The sequence below is a fragment of the Tamandua tetradactyla genome, chromosome 2 (genome assembly GCF_023851605.1).
Source record: "Tamandua tetradactyla isolate mTamTet1 chromosome 2, mTamTet1.pri, whole genome shotgun sequence".
Taxonomy (NCBI): domain Eukaryota; kingdom Metazoa; phylum Chordata; class Mammalia; order Pilosa; family Myrmecophagidae; genus Tamandua; species Tamandua tetradactyla.
In genome coordinates, this window is record NC_135328.1 from 67,416,999 (window position 1) to 67,436,914 (window position 19,916).

Below are 19,916 nucleotides of genomic sequence, written 5' to 3' on the forward strand. Positions count from 1 at the left end.
TTGAACCAAGTTATCTTTCCCTAGATGCCTTAGATTGGACATTTCTATAGACTTGTTTTAATTGGGACATTTTCTCAGCCTTAGAACTGTAAACCAGCAACTCATTAAATCTTCCCCTTGTTAAAAGTCGTTCCGTTTCTGCTATATTGCATTCCGGCGGCTAGCAAACTAGAACAATATATATATATATCTCAGAAATTACTGGGCTCTGCATTGAAGCTCATTTTCCCTACTAATGATAATTTTGCACTTCTTTAACACTTATGGGTTCTTTGACACTTTAGCTAACTTATGAACCTCCCAAATTGCCAAACCTACAAAATTCCCATGCTGCCATGCTGGATGAGATATGACTTTCTGATTTGCTTTATTACATCCAGACAAATTTCTAAAGAATGTTTCCCATAAGTATAATGAGTTAATAAATACGAGGATCTAAATAGTGAAACAAACTGCATTGTGGGATAGGACAGAAAGAACATTTATGAATGCTTCATTGGTTACTCTTCATCAGCTCCCATGTCTTTCTCTTCTTTCTTAATTATATTATAATTGATTTTCACAATAATATTATTTTTTGCATTTAAAAGTGGCTCAAGGGATGTTATTTTTTCTGAATACAGATATCTAGTTCATTTTTACAAGGTTTTGATTGTGTCTGCATTCTTTATTAAATCACCTCTCTTTCTTTGCATTTGTTCTTAACAGTTGCCAGGCAACTCCTCTGATACTTGGCAAAAATATTCTGAGAGAATTTTGGGGGGAGCAAAATTAGTAGAATCAAAGACCCCTTGTAATGATGAATATTACACTTGTTCAGATGTAAAATTAGCCACTATGAAAGAGGATTATTATCTAATGATATACTAAATGGGATTTTCTGTCCAATTGTAACCTGGATCTCCCACCTACAGTGTGCCTAAATTACAAAGAATATCTTAATTCGTGATTTAAAAAGAAAATGAGGTTGATAAAAAAATAACAATGACTCTTTTATTGAGTTTGAAAGGTGAGTGATGATAAATGAGGTTACCCAAGCATTTTTCTCAGTGATTCAGACTGCTGCCCCTGAGAAAATGGCTCAGGAAAAAGCAATCTTTTCCTTTCAGATTTTCTATTGAGAAAGAATAGGCAAGACCAAGGTAGGTATTCAATTCACTCAGGTTTCTTCTAAAGGCTGCCCCATGTAAGATGCATTCTAATAACTTAATTAATACTCTATTGGACCTTTCTAAACAAGCCTTGTAAAAGAATGCTGGGAATAATTCTGAAGAGAAGGCTAAGTGAGATAAGGTATGTGCAAGTGCTTTTAATACTTATTCCAGTTTTAGACTTTTATGTGGTGTTGGTTCTGGTGATAGTTGCCATTATAAAGTTAAGAAGGAATACAGTGTGAGATCCTTCTGAGAATGACTTCCATCTCCTACATCTAATTCTGCAATGGCTGGTTAGGCTTGACCAGTGAAGATATTTTTGTGGATTGGAAGAGAGGGCCACATTTTTTAGTTAAGGGATGTCCTCGTTCAGAGGCCATATGAATAAAAGAAATAATGTTGTTTTCTTATTAATGGCTCCCCTTCCACCTCAGATCTAAATCCCATTCCCTCTGCCTTCATTTTGAAATATGCTCAATCTCTTTCTGTTTTCTGTATATTAAATTTCTCCCTGTCAGCTAGAACTTTTCCTTGAGTGAATAAAGCTGTCCAAATCTCTTCCATCTTAAAAGAAGAATATAAATAATCATTTCTTAATTGCATGTCTCTTTTGAGGGTCCTCCTGACCTTCTGCAACTGAATTTCTTAGCTATATGGTATGCCTCCACTTCTTATTCCTCAACTTATTATTATTAGGTTTCTGCTTGGCTCTGAAAGGTCTTTCCCTAGCAACTGAGATCATCAATTCAGTTGATTGGCCTCTTTACAGAATTTGACCATTAAAGTCCTGTGCAAAATTATTCTTTCATTTTCATTGTCATAATTCGATCCCATTTTCCCTCCAGCTCCTTTGAATATTTTTACTTTTGTTATTGTGTAAATAGCACTACTTAGGAGTTTTGTTTAGGTCCCCTTATCATCTCATTCAGTATATTCTCCCTACATGATTTATTCACTCCTGAAGGTTTATCTACAATCATTTATTTTCTGATGATCCTCAAAACATTGAGTAAGTGTGTGTGTATATAGGTTTAAAAGAGACAGAGTTTTCCAACTCATATTACTTTCCTTAACTCCAGATCTATCCTGCCAAATTTCTTTGACTTTCTCTGTGTCCTAGTTTGCTAGCTGCTGGAATGCAATATACCAGAAACAGAATGGCTTTCAAAAAGAGGGAATTTAATAAGTTGCAAGTTTGCAGTTCTGAGAAGATATCCCAAATTAAAACAAGTCTATAGAAATGTCCAATCTAAGGCATCCAGGAAAAGATACCTTGATTCAAGAAGGCCGATGAAGTTCAGGGTTTCTCTCTCAAGTGATAAGACACATGGTGAACATAGTCAGGGCTTCTCTTTCAGCTGGAAGGGCACATGGTGAACATGGTGTCATCTGCTAGCTTTCTCTCCTGGCTTCTGGTTTCATGAAGCTACCCAGGAGGCATTTTCCTTCTTCATTTCCAAAGGTAGCTGGCTAGTGGACTCTCTGCTTCCTGGTGCTGCAGCATTCTCTGCTCTCTCTGAATCTCCCATTCTCCAAAATGTTTAATCTTTTAAAGGACTCCAGTAAACCAATCAAGACCCACCTGAATGGGTGGAGACACATCTCCCTAAATCAGTTTAACAGTCTCTCTTGATTGGGAGACATCTCCGGGGAGATGATCTAATTACAGATTCAAACATACAGTATTGAATAGCGATTATTCTGCTGTTTTACAAAATGGGATTTTGATTAAAACATGGCTTTTCTAGGGTCCATGCATCTTTTCAGATCAGCACACTCTGCATGAATAACCTAAAAACATCTAAAATTTGGCATACTCCAAATGAATTAATTTCCTTCAACAAATATTTACCTTCTCCTTTCAGTGTAAGGCATGGTTATTCATATAATTTCTCAAACCTAAATTATGACCCATTCTTGACTCAGTCTCATTTTCATCCTTAAAAATCTGGCCATCAACTACTAGAGTATCTTTCTCATAAATATTTTTCAACTCCATCCCCTCCTCTCCAACCCCACTGTGTTTGCCATGACAATTTAAAACATTTTGTCTTGATTTTTTAATCACAGTTTCCTCCAAAGGTCAATTTTATGCTAACATGGCCTGTCTGACTTACAATATGTTTGAATAAGGACAGAGTAAGATTAAGGGGGAGAGTGTACATTTTTCATTTATCATTATAGCATGTGGATGTTTTTAAGAAATCATGTTATATAAAAACAAATAATCTTAGCTGGCCTTAGAGAGAGAACAAATATGATTTTCCTAGTGAAATATTAGCCGATGACTGTATTTGAGTAGACCTAGCAAAAAGTGCACAGAACATTCCTTTTTGGTGATATAGTATGAGGGGTTGTTTCTATATTCATCTGGATCTTCTGAACTTAGTTATGGTTCATATATTCATCAAATCCAAGGAATTAAAAAAATCCTACTAAAACAGGGACTGATTTTTAATGTGATCATCTAACTGTTCTAGTTTACAGAAGTGGAACAAACTTCCATCTGTTGCCTTCCTGAACAATTCTGCATCTCTTTCTCTTGCCAGAATTAATTATGAATAATGCTAGACAATATTTATACCTGGCCTGGGAAGAACAAGAGGCAGCATTCAACCCTACCCACTCCCTGGCACTGAATACTTTTAGTAGTTACAGGTGCATTTGGTATTGGAAAATTGTGCAAATGCTCTAATAGTTTGAAGCCTGCCACTAATTGGTACATAAATTTTAGTTGTTGATTAACCATGTTATGGCAAAGATTCCTGTGTTAGCAAAATGTATGTATATGTAACCATTGACAATGACAGCCTTGACAAATTGGGCTTAAAAAAAGGGTATGGCAAATAGCAACCAAAAAAAAAAAAAAAAAAAAGTAAAACCAATATACTGGAGAAAACAGCATTCTTTATATTCCTCTCAAAATAAAAGGTTGTTTTTGGTCAGGTCAAAAGTTTATTCAGTATAGAGTCTATGGGAACGTTTTAAGTAGTGTACTGGGAGGTGAAAACAAAGTACAATGGATTGAGAAGAGAAGATGAAAAGTACAGAGAGTGAGAACAAATCACTCTTCCAAGAAACTTGGCTGTAAGAGATAAGAAGGTAGCTCAAAGGAAATAGTATTGAGGAGGTTTTATAATGGAAACATAAAATTCTTGTGCAAAAACAAAGGAATAGTTTTTGAAGAATAGATATTCAAGTCTTTATTTTTGAAAAGATTTATCTCAATATTTTCCATAATGGCAAACTTACTGAAGCAACATCTACATATATTTGAGCAATTTCTGTATATCTACACCAAGAATTTCTCCACTTGGTAACTACACGTAAAGACACTACATTGTGCAGGGAAACTCCATTCTGTGCGTGACCCAAATAGGGGATTATTTTTTAAGTATCACATATCTTTATGAGATGACAGACAGTGGCTTGACTGTTTCAGTAAATTGTCCTTTCTTGGAAGTCAGAGTCCCAAACCATAATTCATTTGCTCCCACTTCAGTATTTGAGCACAGTGATATGTATATAAAACTTGGGGAATGGGATTAGGGTGAGGTGGTAGAAAACAAAGAAGAAAAGAATGTGTCCAAAATCTTTTCCATTTACATATAGCAACATTTTTACTATCCTAAATCAAGAGGGCTTAGACTTTCTGAAGACTTATCATTTAATATATTAAAGTCAGTGATAAGATCCTTGATTATGTAACACATGATTTACAAACATTTCATTCTAATCACACGTGAGCAAATTGAGATCCAGTGATTTAATTGCCTAGATTAAACCCATATCATTAATAACTAGTGACTCAGAAACACATCTGTCTGTAGATTCCTACTCATGTGCTTTTTCCACTAAACCATACCTTGACCACTGAACATAAGCCATATAAAATACTTGTATTATTTTCCAGCTAGTTTAGGTTTCTTTCTTTTTATGTTCTCATGGTGAACATATAGATTTCCAAAGAGGACTAGGAAGACAGTAGAAAAGAAAGGAAAAACTATGAGCTGAGGAGATCCACTCGATGCACTGTTGAAGCATAGTTGAGGAGCTGGCATAGGGGAAGGATCCCTTACAGATGAGAGTTACATGCTGACCCAGTTTTGCTTCATCCAGAGTCCCCAAAATACCTGGATGACCTCCTTTGACTGGCAGCGAGCTCAATAAATTGGCATGAGATCCCTTTATGATGTCCAGTGTTACAGGCTGCAATGATGAAGACTTTTGGCCAAACTTTGACTTTGGCTTCTCCTCATGGTTTGCTTAAAGCGTTAAGTGCTTTCTAGGCTGTGGTTTTATTTCTCTTCTCTGACTAGAATTCTGATAAAAACCTCTAATTGTGATTTAAGATTGCTGTCACCAACATTTCAGTTCTAGTTTCTTGATTTTATTCCTGTTGTTCAGTTCTAGTATATGATGTAGGCCATGTTTAATGATAAGAAATTTTCATTGCTTTTAGCATATATGCTTCTTTCCTCCAGTAATACTTTATTAATTTCCCAATATGGCTTTATTTTTCATATTGTTTGCTTGTTTTCCCTGAAATCTATCTTTGGCCTACTATGGAATATAAATATGGAATCATAAAGCCTTATAGCTAAAAGAACATTTTAGATCATGACAAACTTTGTTTATAGATGTGTGAAGTTTATGGCTGTCAAGATTTGCTTCTGGGATCCTGGACCTTCTGTCCCTATTTTAAGCAGAATGGATCCACCCTTTTCTGTTTTACTTATGTTCTTTGTCCTAATTTATTTTAAATAAATACAAAATGTTCAGCACCTTTTTGAAACAAATTTTAAAAACCACTAATTAAGTCCAATTTTCTATTTTAGAGGTGACACAACTATTGCTGAGATTGTAGGTGTCTTTCCTGAAGGTGTGTGACTCAATTCAGAAAACATCTCCAAATACCTGATTTTATAGGTTTCTTTCTTTTTTGGGGGGAGGGAAGGGGGTGCATGGTCTGGAAATCAAACCTGTGTCTCCCTCATGGAAGGTTTCTTTTTACCGTCTAATATATGCTTTACACTAACTATACTTATCAACCCCAACAGAACTAAATCCATATTCATGTTCCTCCTCCATGTTTTTTTAAATTAATTTTTGAAAATTTTCCAAATTTACAAACACTCTATACCTACCAAACAACTCCCCCTTCCCTACACTCCATTTCCATATGCCTATGTTCATTCTCTATAGATTTGCTATTTCTAGGTATTTTATATAAATAAAAACATGCAGTTTTGTCCTTATGTGCCTTGCTTATTTCACTCAGTATAATGTTTTCAAGGTCCACTTATGTTGCAGCATATCTTAGAACTTAATTCCTTCTTATGATTGAGTAATATTCGATTGAGTATGTGTACCACATTTTGTTTATTCATTTGTCTGTTGATGGACAGCTGAGTTGTTTCTATCTTTTGGCTATTGTGAATAATGCTGCTATGAGCATAAGTATCTGTTTGAGTTCCTGTTTCCCAAGATTTCTGGATCATATGATAATTCTGTTATTAACTTTTTGAGGAACTGCCATACTGCTTTCCACAATAGTTACACAATTTTACATTCCCACCAAAAGTGCATGAAGGTTTTGGTATCTCCATATCCTCTCTAGCAATTGTTATTTTCCAGCTTTTAAATCACAGCTATCCTTGTGGGTGTGAAATGGTATCTCATTATGGTTTTAATTTATACTTCTCTAGTGAATGGCTAATGATGTTGAGTATCTTTTCATGTGGGTTTTGGCCATTTGTATACACTCTTTAAAGAAGTGATTGTTCAAGTCATTTGCCCATTTTCTAATTGAATTGAAGAATTGTAAGAGTTTCATTAAATATTCTGGCATTAAGCCCTTATCACATATACTTCCTCCCATTCTGTAGATTGTCTTTTCACTTTCTTGATAATGCCCTTGGAGGCACAAAAAGTATTTAATTTTGTGGTGACGTTTATCTGTGTCTCTTTCTTTTGTGCTTTTAGTATCATATTAAAAAATCCAGTGCCAAATACAAGGTCATGAAAAATGTGACCCTATGTTGTCTTTTAGGAATTTTATGGTTTTCGCTCCTATGTTTAATTTCTTAATCTATTTTGAGTTAAATTTTGTATATTACATAAGGTAGGGAGTATTTTTGTATTTTTTTTTCAGGGAGGCATTTGTTACTAAAGAGTGGGAAGACAACTATGGCTGTGACGGTTAGAGACATCATTGGAAGATTTTGTCTCAAGTCCCATTTTTAAGAGTCTACATATATGGTTTGGGTAGAATCACCTCTGCTCATTAGTGTGACAAACAAAATCATGAGAAATGCTTTTATGCTGCAATGCGGCTCTTTATCAGTAGTACTGTATATATAGCTCTTGGCTCTAAATCTGACCCTCATCTCCCTGTATATCCTCATTTAATATCTCTGTAGCATTCATGACTTTGCTATAATCATGCTTATTTTTCAGGTTCTTGTACACACTGAAATATTTTCTGCTTTTAGGCATTTTTATTCTCCTCGACTGGGATATTTTCCCAAGCAATCCCATACGTGGTGGTATTCTTCTAACCCTAATGTCTCAGCTCAGAAACCCTCTTTGATTATCTCATCTAAGTGAACTTTTCTGATGATTTCATACCTTCACCCTAATTCTTTTATTTATTGCATGTACTGTGAAATATAATTATCTTATTTGTTTGTTTATTATCTGTCTCGAAATTCACCATGAGAGAGGGGCCTTTTTTATCTTGCTCAATGTTATACCTCCTATGCCTTGCAACAGCGTAGATGCTCATGCTCAATAAATATTCACTTGATAGAGGAAGGGAGGGAGGAAGGAAGAGAGGGAGGGAAATAGGGAGGGAGGAAGGAGGGGGGAAAGAATAAAAGCATATACCATGTCACTCTCACATGGCAATGCTCCCTGATGCATGCAACATAATCTGGGATAGTCTTTGGATAATCTGATAAGTAATGATATGGTCACTAATTATTTTTTGATGTAACCAGTAACAGGAATCCAGGTTATGCCTCACCATAATTATCCATGACACTGTTGACACCTGTTTTTATACTGCTTCGTCTAAAATACCTACAGATATTGGATATCTCTTTCCTAAACAACACTTACGTTGCAGTTGGGAGAAGTGCTTGCTTAGCACAGTAACCAAGGTTGCTAGGGACACACTTGTGCTTCAAATCTGTCCTCTGAAGTGGCAGGTTGCACTAGCTGCCTCCCTTCCATATCAATTTTCCCCCCAAGTTTTAATATAGTTAGTTTCTCAATTTGTAAGAACCTGTCTTCCTTCCTTCCCTGCCCTTATTTCAATGTACATCATCACAGTAGTCACCCTTAAGTTAACTCTGAGACTGGTGAGAGGAAGCCACACTGAGAAAAACAATTCTCCACTGTAGAATTTACTGTTTCACATAGTGTGTCAGAATCTCTCATGATTTTTCTAAGAGAAGGTTGAAGGTGTTCGTTTTGTCCTGGTATATGTGGCTAGGGCACTTAAAGGTTGTCGTTAGATATATAACTGGGCGATTAAGCATAAGAATTTGTACAGATATCTTTCCATATTTTGGAAACCTGAATTTCTCAGGTTATTAAGGCATAGATTAAACATGATGTACCTGGAACAATAGCAATTGATTGCACATCATGAAAGGGAGATTTTTAAAGAAGTATATTTACAGTTCATTTCCCTAAATTCCAGTGCATTTATTAATGAAAACAAACATCTATGCAATTACAGATGGCAGTGTTTACCTAGTAATAGTTCTTATTTGAAAGTACTGCTTTCAGAAACTAAAAATAACAAATATGTCTTTTAATTTGACATATAGTCCTCTCGACTCTCTAGCTCCTGCCTCAGTTTTATTTTTGTCATAAAGTGGTGTTTACATAAATGTTTGAAATCCTAAATATATGCCAACTGAATGTAGGAACAGTGGTCCAAAAAAAGTCTGAATTGCCAGAAGATTAAAATACAAATGTAAAAAGCTGTTGCAAACTTAAGAATGGATCAGTTGTATATGAAATTTGTACAAAGATTTTATAAGAAATTTCTACAAAATAGTTTTATAAGAAAATTGTACAAAGGATATAGTTTACTTCTTCAGTTAATGCATACCGCATTCCTATTGTGTGCCTGGAGTGTTCTAGAGGTATGTAAGCAAAACAAGTTCCTTGCTATCATGGAATTTATTTCTGAATAAAAAACAAAGATAATGGGTGAGTGAATGAATGAGTGAATGAATGAATGACTAATAAGTAAACAGCAAAATTATCAGTTACTATATTGTGCTATAAAGTGAATTCAAGAAGGCAATGTGAAGGGATGTACATGTTTATTTGTTCTAACTGCCAATTGTCAGAGAAGGACATTTAAGCCCAATTTCAGCTGAACTATGAATGATAAGAACAAGACAGTTGCTAGGGAAAGTATCCTGAGTAGTGCTAAGGCACTAATCGAGGAATGAACAGCATATTTGAGGAAACAAAGAAGGCTAGTTCGGCTGAAATGTAATGGATAAGGGGGAAATGAAGATTCCTAAGTGAGTGTGAAGAAATTGCATCATGCAGGACTTTAGAATCTAAGGTTGGGAATTGGTGTCCACTTTCAGGTTTGACAAGAAGCCATTAAAGCATTTTAAGCAAGAATTCTACATGACTTTATTCATGTTTTGAAAAGCATCAATCTGACTACCATGAAGAAAGGGATAGGGGAAAGTGGAAAAAAGGAAATCAGGGAGGAGACTATGTGCCAGTTTGAAACTATTATGTACCCCAGAAAAGCCATTTTATCATCCTGATCCAAATTTGTGTGGCCAGATCTATTGTTTAGGATGGAAACCTTTGATTAGATTGTTTCCACAGAGATTGACCCACTCAGTTGTGGGTGTGATATTTTGGTTAGATGGAGATGTGACTCCTCCCATTCAAGGTGGGCCCTGATTAGTTTACTCAGTCCTTTAAAAAGGGAAACATTTTGGAGAAATTTCAGATCCAGACACAGACACAGTCATTTGGAAATGCAGAAGCCTCAGGAGGCACAGTTGCTTCAGTACTAATAGAGATGCATAGACACAGAGGTTTAGAGATTCAGAGCTCAGCTGGCATCACCATGTGCTTTCCCATGTGATGCTAAGCAAGCTGGAACACAGAGTTGTGTCTCAGAGAAGGCCCAAAGATGCTTAGAGAGGAAAACACTGGCATCAGAGAAAGGAAGCAGCAGAACTGGCTACAAGGACTAGCAGATGCCAGCCACATGCCTTCCCACATTGGCCTTTCTTGAATCATGGTATCTTTCTCTGAATTCCTAAGTTGGGCATTTGTATGGCCTTAGAACAGTAAACTTATAACCAAATAAATTCCATTTTAAAAAGCTGTTCCAGGGCAGTGCAATGGTAGCTCAGTGGCAGAATTCTCTCCTGCCATGCTGGAGACCCAGGTTTGATTCCTGGTGCCTGACCATGAAAAAAAAAAAAAAAAAAAAAAACTGTTCCAGTACTGGTATATTGCATTCTGGCAGTAGCAACCCAAAACATATTTTGGTAGCAGGTAAGTGAGGTGATGCGGTTTGCAAATACCAAACCTGTTGAACAGCTCTTTAAATGGATAAAGGGAAAACTTGGAAGAGTTGTAAGGGCGTTGATAGAGAAGACCTAGAATATTTGATGAGACTATTGGTAAAAATATGGACTCTAAAGACACTTCTGGTGGGGCTTTAGACAGAAATAAGGCATATGTTATTGCAAACTGGAAGAATGGTGACCTGTGTTTTAAAGTGGCAGAAGGATTTGGCCAAATTGAGTAGTGCTTTTGGATGGACATTAGAAATTAAAGGTGATGACCTGGGGTACTTATCTAAGGACATTTCTAAACTAAATGTGAAAAATGCAGCCTGGGTCCTCTTTGCAGCTTATTAGGAAATATGATAGCAAAGATATACATAGAAATGAATTATTGGGTACAAAGAAAGCAGAAAATGATGGTCTGAAAAATTCTAGGCTTCCAGAAATTGAGACTCCAGTGAATAGTGCTCCACGTGAGGTTTAACCAAATATGGAACCAGTCAGCCATTCAGAAAAAGGCAGAAAGGATTTGTGGAAAGTCCTATTGTCTGATAACTTTGATCCCTGTATACTGCATGGAAAATCAACATTTTTTAATTTTTTTATTTTATTTTTACGAGATCTGTATGAACGGACCCACTGCAAGTCCAGAATAAAAGAGACAGAAAAGGGGAAAATTGAAAGACAAATTACTTCAGAGGCAGAACCATAGAAGCTGAGGTCTAGAGCCAGGAATCTCAGGCCAGGAAAGTGGACCCATCCATGCATGTGGAGAGAGTGAGTTTGCCACAGAGGCAGAGGGTGGGCCTTCCGCCTCTAGGTTTAAGATGAGTTGTGGTGCCCAGGCTTCAGAGAGAATGAAACACATGCATAGGGGATTGGGGACAGCCTGGTAATTGCCCTATTGTTCTGGAGGGGTTTAGCATGTATCTCAGAGATGGCAGAGAGCCTGGGTGCTACCCCAGTGCTTGGGGAGGGTGGAGCTGAGAGAAAGGTGGCCCCCACAAGGCACCCCAATGTTGTAACCCTCACCCCAGCATTTGGAGAAATCAGGGCCACTGCATAGGCCCTTGGAAATGATGGGACTGCCACTTTCTGAAGCCACATTGATAAACGACTCTCATACTTTGAAATCCAATGGAGTTTGCCCTGCAGGTTTTCAGAAATGTTGAGGTACAGTGACCCCTGTGTTCCTTCTTTTTGCTCCCTATGGAAATGGTAGCAAGTATCCTATCACTATCCTTCCCTTATATATTGACAACAGATAACTTGTTTTGAGTTTCACAGGACCACAGCCAGAAGAGAATTTTGCCTTAGGACAAAGCATGCCTGTAACTGACTTTGATGAGATTTTTTACTGTTTCTCATTTGTATTTGTATTGTTACTAAAATGGTTTAAGGTTTTTGTGATCTTGTCAGGGGTTGAATGTGTTTTCTATAGGGGAAAAAAATATGTCTTTTTGAGGTCCAGAGGTTATCATGTGCCAGTTTGAAAATATCATCTCCCCCAAAAAGCCATTTTATCATCCTGATCCAATCTTGTGGGGCCAGACCTATTGTTTAGGGTGGAAACCTTTGATTAGATTGTTTCCATGGAGATCGACCCACTCAATTGTGGGTGTGAATTTTTTGTTAGATGGAAACGTGACTCCACCCATTCAAGGTGGGCCTTAATTAGGTTACTGAGTCCTTTGAAAAGGGAAACATTTTGGAGAAATCTCAGATACAGACACAGACACAGTCATTTGGAAATGTGGAAACCTCAGGAGACACAGTTGCTTCAGTCCTAACAGAGATGCTTAGACGTAGACTTTTGGAGATTTAGAGCCCAGCAGATGTTGCTATGTGCCTTCCCATCTGATGCTAAGTAAGCTGGAACTCAGAGTTGTGTCTCAGAGAAGACCCACGTATGTGTAGAGAGGAAACCACTGGCACTGCTGAAAGCAATGGAACTGGGAACAAGGACCAACAGATGCCAGCCATGTTCCTTCCCACATTGGCTTTTCTTGAATCAAGGTCTCTTTCTCTGAATGCCTTAGTTGGACATTTTTATGGCCTTAGAACAGTAAACTTGTAACTGAATAAATTGCCTTATAAGGGCCTTTCCATATCTGGTATATTGCATTCTGGCAGCTTTTACAAACCAGAACAGACTAATTAGGCTATTCTTGAAGTAATCCGAACAGAGATATTGGTGGCTAGGTCTAGGGTGATAATCACAGTGGTTTTAAGATATGATTGGAGTTAGAGTTAACAGAATTTGTTGAGTCATTAAAAGTGAGGACTGAGCAGAAGAGAAGACCCAGGGAAAACTACTGGCTCTCTGTTTTCCATATGTTGTCCATATTAAAATTAAGTATATTAATATACTTACAAGGTGTCATATGAAGACATGGAATTGGAAATAAGAAGATTCAGTTCTCAGCATTAAAATATTTAAAGTCATTTTATGGAATGAAGCCACCTAAGGCAAATGAGAAAAATTAAGAGTCTGCAGGGTTTCAACATTTAGACTTTCAGCAGAGGAGGAGATAAAACCAAAGGAGGCTTAATAATGACCTGTAAGGTAGAAGAATATTACAGTCTAGAAGGATATCATAAAAGCCAGAAGCAAAAGGAAAACAAAAGAACAAAAATGTTTCAAATATTTTGTATACCATCAAGAAGTCAGTCAGTATCTGTAACCTAGTGACTGGTGCCCTAGAGAAAGATTCAATAGACCTGAGTTCTAGGCTTAGCTTTGTCACTTCTGTGCTGACGTGAAGTCACTTCACCTCTCATGTTCATTTTTCCTAAAGCCTAAACTAAATCTCCATTCCTCTGCTACTCTGCCCAGGAGAAACATGGCTAAATCAAGCACTTTTTCACAATGATTCTGGTGTCTATCCCAAAATCTTTTTCAATACATGCCTCCCAGCCATCCCAATCGATATGTCAAAGTTGGTATGTAAGATCACATCTCTTTATAATCTCTGGTATAATGTTCTTTGAATCATTTACAAATTTATTTCTACTTTGGGATTGAAACAAAATGGTATATGATACTTTTAAAAGTCAACTCTAGTAATATTTCTTTGTTTTTGTCATTACTCTTTGTGGTATGACTTAAGATGCTTAAATTTCTCTTTGCCTAATTTTTCTTTCATGGAAATGAAAGATGAAAAATTAAATCTGACAACTACATGAAAAAAGAATAGTAGATTCTGAATGTTTGTTAAAGATGGGGCCAAGGAGACATTTTCAAGCAGATGAGTAAGAGTAAGCAGGGACAAGAGGTGTGTGTGTATTGGACGTTGGGAGGAGATGGGGGCAGGGTGCGTGCTCCAAGTAAAAGGGAAAACCACTTAAAGACTGACATAAGGAAGAGCTTGTAGCTTTCTTAGGTGCTGAAACAAGGCTGAAGTGGCCAAAATGTGCTGAGTCACAGAGAAGATTAACCTCCAGGAATGGGAAAGGAAAAACGACTATGGGACTTTTAAAACAACATTAGGATTTTTTAAATTTAATCCTCAATTCAAGGGGAAGCCATGCAACTAAGTGGAGAGAGACATGATCAGAGTAGCATTTCTAAAAGATCACTCTGGCAGCTCTATGGCAAATAGATTAGAGGGACACACAGACATAAGGAAAATTGTATTTGGGGGAGGAGTGGTTATTGCAGTAATCTAGAAAAAGGTAGATTGGCAAGGAAGGTGTTAGTAGAAATAGTTGGGTAGGTGCCAGTTAACAGACTGTTCATTTGTTCCTTCATTGCCATAAAATACTTTGATTTCTGTTAAGAAATTTGGTACATAAAAGTTACTACATTTCAGCAATTGCTATTCTTCAAATAAATTTTTTATGATGTTTCAAGGAGCCACATCTGTAACACCTTATAAATGATTAGCAACTTTAATTAAAGAAATGTTTCTGATTGCCAGATTTATTTACACAGTGGAACCAGCCATGTCTCCTATATCTATGCGAATAAATGTATGAAATACAGTAATACAAATGCAGTATGCATAAAATGCTGGAAAAACAGAATGGGGATTTAAAAGCAACTTCACTTAGGTACTAGATGACCAGTTTTATTGTAACTGGTCTTATTGCCTATGAATATTTACTTTCTGAATATTTTTGCACTCCTAATATAGGTGTTGCAAAATCCAAGGATAAAATTAACTTTGATGGAAATATTGAGGGACTGTTAAGCCTTCTTTATATATTTATCATAAATAGAATCATTTTAATGATACTATTAAAGTGAGCAGAACCATGTGGACTGCAATTCAATTTCTCCCTTTAGTAGTTTTAAGTCAGATCATCACTTCTGAGAAGATGGACTGCATTCTCGGTTGCCCAATCCACCATTAAATTATATAGATTTCACTTCATCCTGGAGAGCTTGCCACAAGGAATGAACTGTCCAAACTCTACCCTTGCAATGCTAGGATTTTATAAAGGATAAACTCAGTAAGAAATCAAATCAGGTACTGTGGTCATTGGGTATTTAAAATTAGAACTTTCCTCAGATAATTTTTTGTTTTGCTTTTGAACCAACAAAAGGGAACTCATGCAAAGATAATTTATCAGAAAAGAAAAGAATTATTTTTTTTTATTTTATTTTATGTGGAAACTTTAACATATAGAGTCAGTAATGGCATAAGAATATTGTGTTCCAAACCAAAATATATTTTAGAATAGCATAGTTCAGGGGCCTGCACTTAGTTTAAGATATTTTATTTTCTTCTCTTTGTAACAGGGTAAACCAAAAATAAGCAGATGGTAATCGTGGGCTGAGGATGAATGACTAAGGATTCATGGCAGGATTGTATTACAAGATTATGTGCAATTGACACATTTAACTCTAAAGGCTTTTGGTTCTGTAGAATGTTTAAAGCATTGCTGAAGCCACATTGAGAGAAAAAAAATTAGAGTGATTCAAAATTACGATATGATGAAAAATGGGTGGTTTTCTCTATCACTTTTTTTTTTGATAATTGCTAATGCTAAAGGCTATACAATGTATCATGATCTTATTGTAAATACTAAGGTCAGTAAGACCACTTTTCCTGCATTTATTTCATGCCCTTATTCTTTCCTTCCTTCAGCATTTACTGCGGCCCTACTATGTTTGGGCACTCTCTAAACCTTGTGATTACCATGATGGATACTGTAAAGTCCCTACACTCAAAGGGCTTCTAATCCAGTGGGAGGAATAAGTCAGTGAATTAATAATTATGAATATCATGTTATACAATTGCCATAATAGCAACAAAAAATTTATTTTATAGATTATTTTATTATTTCCAGATTTTTTAATTAGTTATTACAGCTAAAAGACAGCCTATATGGGCAGACTTTGTTCTTATTAACTATTCATTTTTAAGATTTAAAATCTATACTTAGGATAGAGTATCTATTTCAAGTATATACTGTTTAACCTTATTTTTAATACATATCCAAGGTTTTATATGTATAATAAGTCTAAATAAATAAGGCTAAATGAAAATTGATGAACAAATGCTATCTATGAATTTAATAGAGTTACTATACCTGAACCTAGTTTTGGCAACATGAAAGTAAAGGAAAAAAAGGAGAGTTTTAAGTTATGTAAATTCTCAGATAAAGGAAGTGGACTGGTTCTTTAAATCAGACAAACTTATTTTTATCTTAGTTTTACAAAGTTTCTCACATGGGCTATCATACAGGAAACATTGGGTATAAGTTCAAGAGTATGGTTTTAAAACTAAATGTAAACAAATTTCTTGAATGATTCTCTATAAAACATTAAAATGATATGATGGCATTCAAGCACCTGAGAAAAGATATTGCAAGAGGCTAAGTAAATGTAGTTGAAAAAATGTGGGGTCCTGCTTATCCAGTATAATGGGTAGAAATTGAAGTATTTTTAGAAGTTTGAAAAAACATCATCCTTATATTAACTTTATTAAAAATCATTTCTGTCAATTTGACTCCTGATGGAATTTGTATAGCAGATAATCATGGCCATATTTTCTTCTGTTAACTTGCTGTCTTCCTTCTTATGGCTTTGAGATATATTTGCTTTGGAAACCAGATAAACAGCTGATAGGGTTAGCATTTATTCTATTAAAAGAAGATGCTATTTGTTATTAATATGGAGATGTACTCCATTTTATAGATAGGAACTGAGTCTTAGAAACTTCTCAAAATTAATAGCATGAAGTGTTATTAAAACCAAGCTTTTATAATTCCTAGTATAATTCAGTTGTTAATATCATATTTAGAACTTCCAGAGAGCAGAGGACCTTGGCATTAAAATACACCTGAAATAGCACCAAGGGATCAGATAGGCAGCAGCTTTTCTCACAGGGGCATGCCTATGTTATTTACATTCATGGGTCAGTTATTGCTGACAGTTCATTTTGCTAATTAATCAGGCATAAAGTTCTGGAATTGACTTATCAAATCAGATATGCATATGCAATAGAGCTTTGAGTCCCCATTAGGTCATTCTATGATGAACATTGGTTTTAGTTTGCCAAGGATGCCGAATGCAATATATCAGAGATGGATTGGCCTTTATAAAGGACATTTACTAAGTTACAAATTTACAGTTCCTGAACGGAGAGGCAGCTGACTTTCCTTTGGGTTTCTCTGTCACATGGGAAGGCACACTTCCATGTCTGTGAGCCCTCTCTCCCGGCTTCTGGGTTCACACAGCTTTCCCTTCTACATCTCTAAATGTGTTGGATCTATGTTAGTTCTGAGCACTGAGCTGAGGTGTACTGAGCTGCCAAGCTGTACTGAACTGTTTCTTTTTCTTCTGTCCTTTCCTGTTAAGCCTCACTCTTTGTGGAAGTCACTCCCCTTAGTCGATTGCAGATGTAATCAGCCATAGATCAATTTCACATTGCAATAGAATCACTAGGCACCTTCACCTGGCCAAGTTGACATCTGAACCCAATTACTACAGCATCTATGCAAAGGTGAATTATTGCATTCTGGTTATGTATTCACCTCAACCAACTGGAAGTTTGACTTAAATATGATTCTGGCAATCTCAACATTCAACAGAATTTGAAGAAGGTAGATTTTATATACATTCTGAAATATTTCATTGTAGAATGAACATTGTCAGTTATAATTTTCAGGGATAATAATTTATCAGTTTGTTTATTTATTTTTATCCACATGCTTAAGAAAAATAGATTAAGATTTGAAAAATAGTGAAATATAGTGAATTGTGTACTTATATCCAAAAATTCTCAGAGCCTTTTTCAAAGTCCATGCTTATTGATCTTGATCACGGTATTATCATCTCTCAACTACCCCAATCCTTATCCAGAGGGTTCAATATTATGAAGAATATACACTACAGAGGGGCTCTTTAGGAATTAAAATATAAAAATGTCCAGAAGACTGAGCAATCTCAGAGATGAGCCATCTCAGTTTCCAGCAAATTTCAGAATCATCCCTCCCTTGTAACCCAATCCTGTCATGAGATTTTTAAAGACCAACTCGGTATTTTTACCACAATACCCTTAACACAAAGCAATAGCACCACTTGGCTAAGTTTTCATGAAAGGAGCTATGATAATTGAGCAATGTGCATATACTACATTCATTTATAGTCACCAAAATCTTAAAGCCTAACATTTTCTGTTACTTTCACGGAATTGACAGATAAAGAGAAGCCACATTTAGTGACATTTACTCAACCCATTAAGATTAACAAAGCATCCAATTTGTGTCCAGAATTAGAGTAGCATCTCTAAGGTCATCGAGCTCCCTAGTGAAAAAGGAAGACCTTACAACTTAGATCTCTGGTTTTTTGAAGACTGTGCTATCTCCTAGACTGCAAGTTGTACCATACTAAAATCCACACCAATGGAGGAAATGGTTGCAACAGCTGAATGCTTAGAAACATAAATGTACTTAATGTGCTAGAGGAAAATAATGTAATGGTAGATTTTTCAAATGTATGCCCCTATTAAGAGAACCTGTGCATCACACTGCAAGACATACTCAAGTGCCAAAGGAATCTCTCAATTATTAAAAAATTATAGGCTTGAGACAAGTGCTGACAGATCAGGATTTAAAGGACAAATAGCCCTGCATATTGGCATGCACTACATAAGAACTGACTATTTAAAATAATCTCCATGAAATCTTATTTTTTTCCTACAGTACTTTCACACATTTAGTTGTCATCATTTTAAAATTTGAAGGCCATCCAGCAGTGGCACTTGATTAGAATATTGAATATATTATTTATCTCAAAAGAAGTACTAAGATTAATGTTTCTACAGCTTCTATAATAAGAATTATAAAGCTCATCCCTGAATGTACTGGTAGAATTTCCAGCTGTGCTGTGATTTGATTTGACGGCCCAGACACTGACCAGTTTAATGATTTGCAGTAAAGCCTGGTTATCTTTGAAAAAGGATTGGATTTTAAGGCCCCGTGTTTTACCTTAGAATATGGACACATTACTTAAAAGAAGAAAAATGAATAATATCCCCTTGAATTAAAAGCCTATATGAAGTCATATTGTGTACAAATTTTCTTCAGGTTTTTTCTTGGCCTAGAGAACGCTTATGTACTCTTGACAGTGAGTGAAATTTGATTTGAAGTAGTGTAGAAAGAACTAATTCTCTAGTTCTTCCACAACCCAGCAAAGAAGATACCATATTGCAAATTAGGAAATCAAGTAAATAAAAATTTCTTGAATGCCTAAAATATTCAGGCCCAACTTTTTCAGGCTAATTGTCACCTCTGTATTTCTCAACTGCTTTTATAACAATGTCTAATTAGCATCTATTCTTCAGTTGTGTGAATTTCTAGGTTTGTTTCATTTGTTTGTGTTTCTCAAAGATGGTCTCTTATATGGACTTAAACTAAGGACTCAGAGGGAGGGAGAAGAAGCTAGACACAAAATACATTTATAAGGCTCTGTCAGAAGCTTTACTACCCTTCTCACTGTTCAGATACCTACATTTTCAGTTTTAGAGTCAGAGATGGGGAAGCCTGGGTTGACAAAAAGGGAAGGAAAAGCAAAGCAAATAACAGGAACAAGACAATTTAACACACAACACTGTTCTCTAAACTATAACTGTAGTTCTTGGGAGAACTTCAAATATGGATAATCTCGAATTCTGCATTAGAGATAAATGAGTCACCATTATATATTGGGGTAAGAGAAAACATGGGTTCAAATTTCTCTTTA

At 35.9% G+C, this 19,916-nt stretch overlaps 1 long non-coding RNA gene across 1 annotated transcript in view; it reads left to right on the forward strand.

The window, feature by feature from the left end:
• The first annotated feature begins 780 nt into the window (after nt 1-780).
• The window catches only part of LOC143660637 (uncharacterized), a 265,308-nt gene continuing 246,172 nt past the window's right edge, over nt 781-19,916 (forward strand). Inside the window, exon 1 of the long non-coding RNA XR_013164154.1 lies at nt 781-1,009. This is a non-coding gene — a long non-coding RNA (uncharacterized LOC143660637). The remainder of the gene's footprint in view (nt 1,010-19,916) is intronic.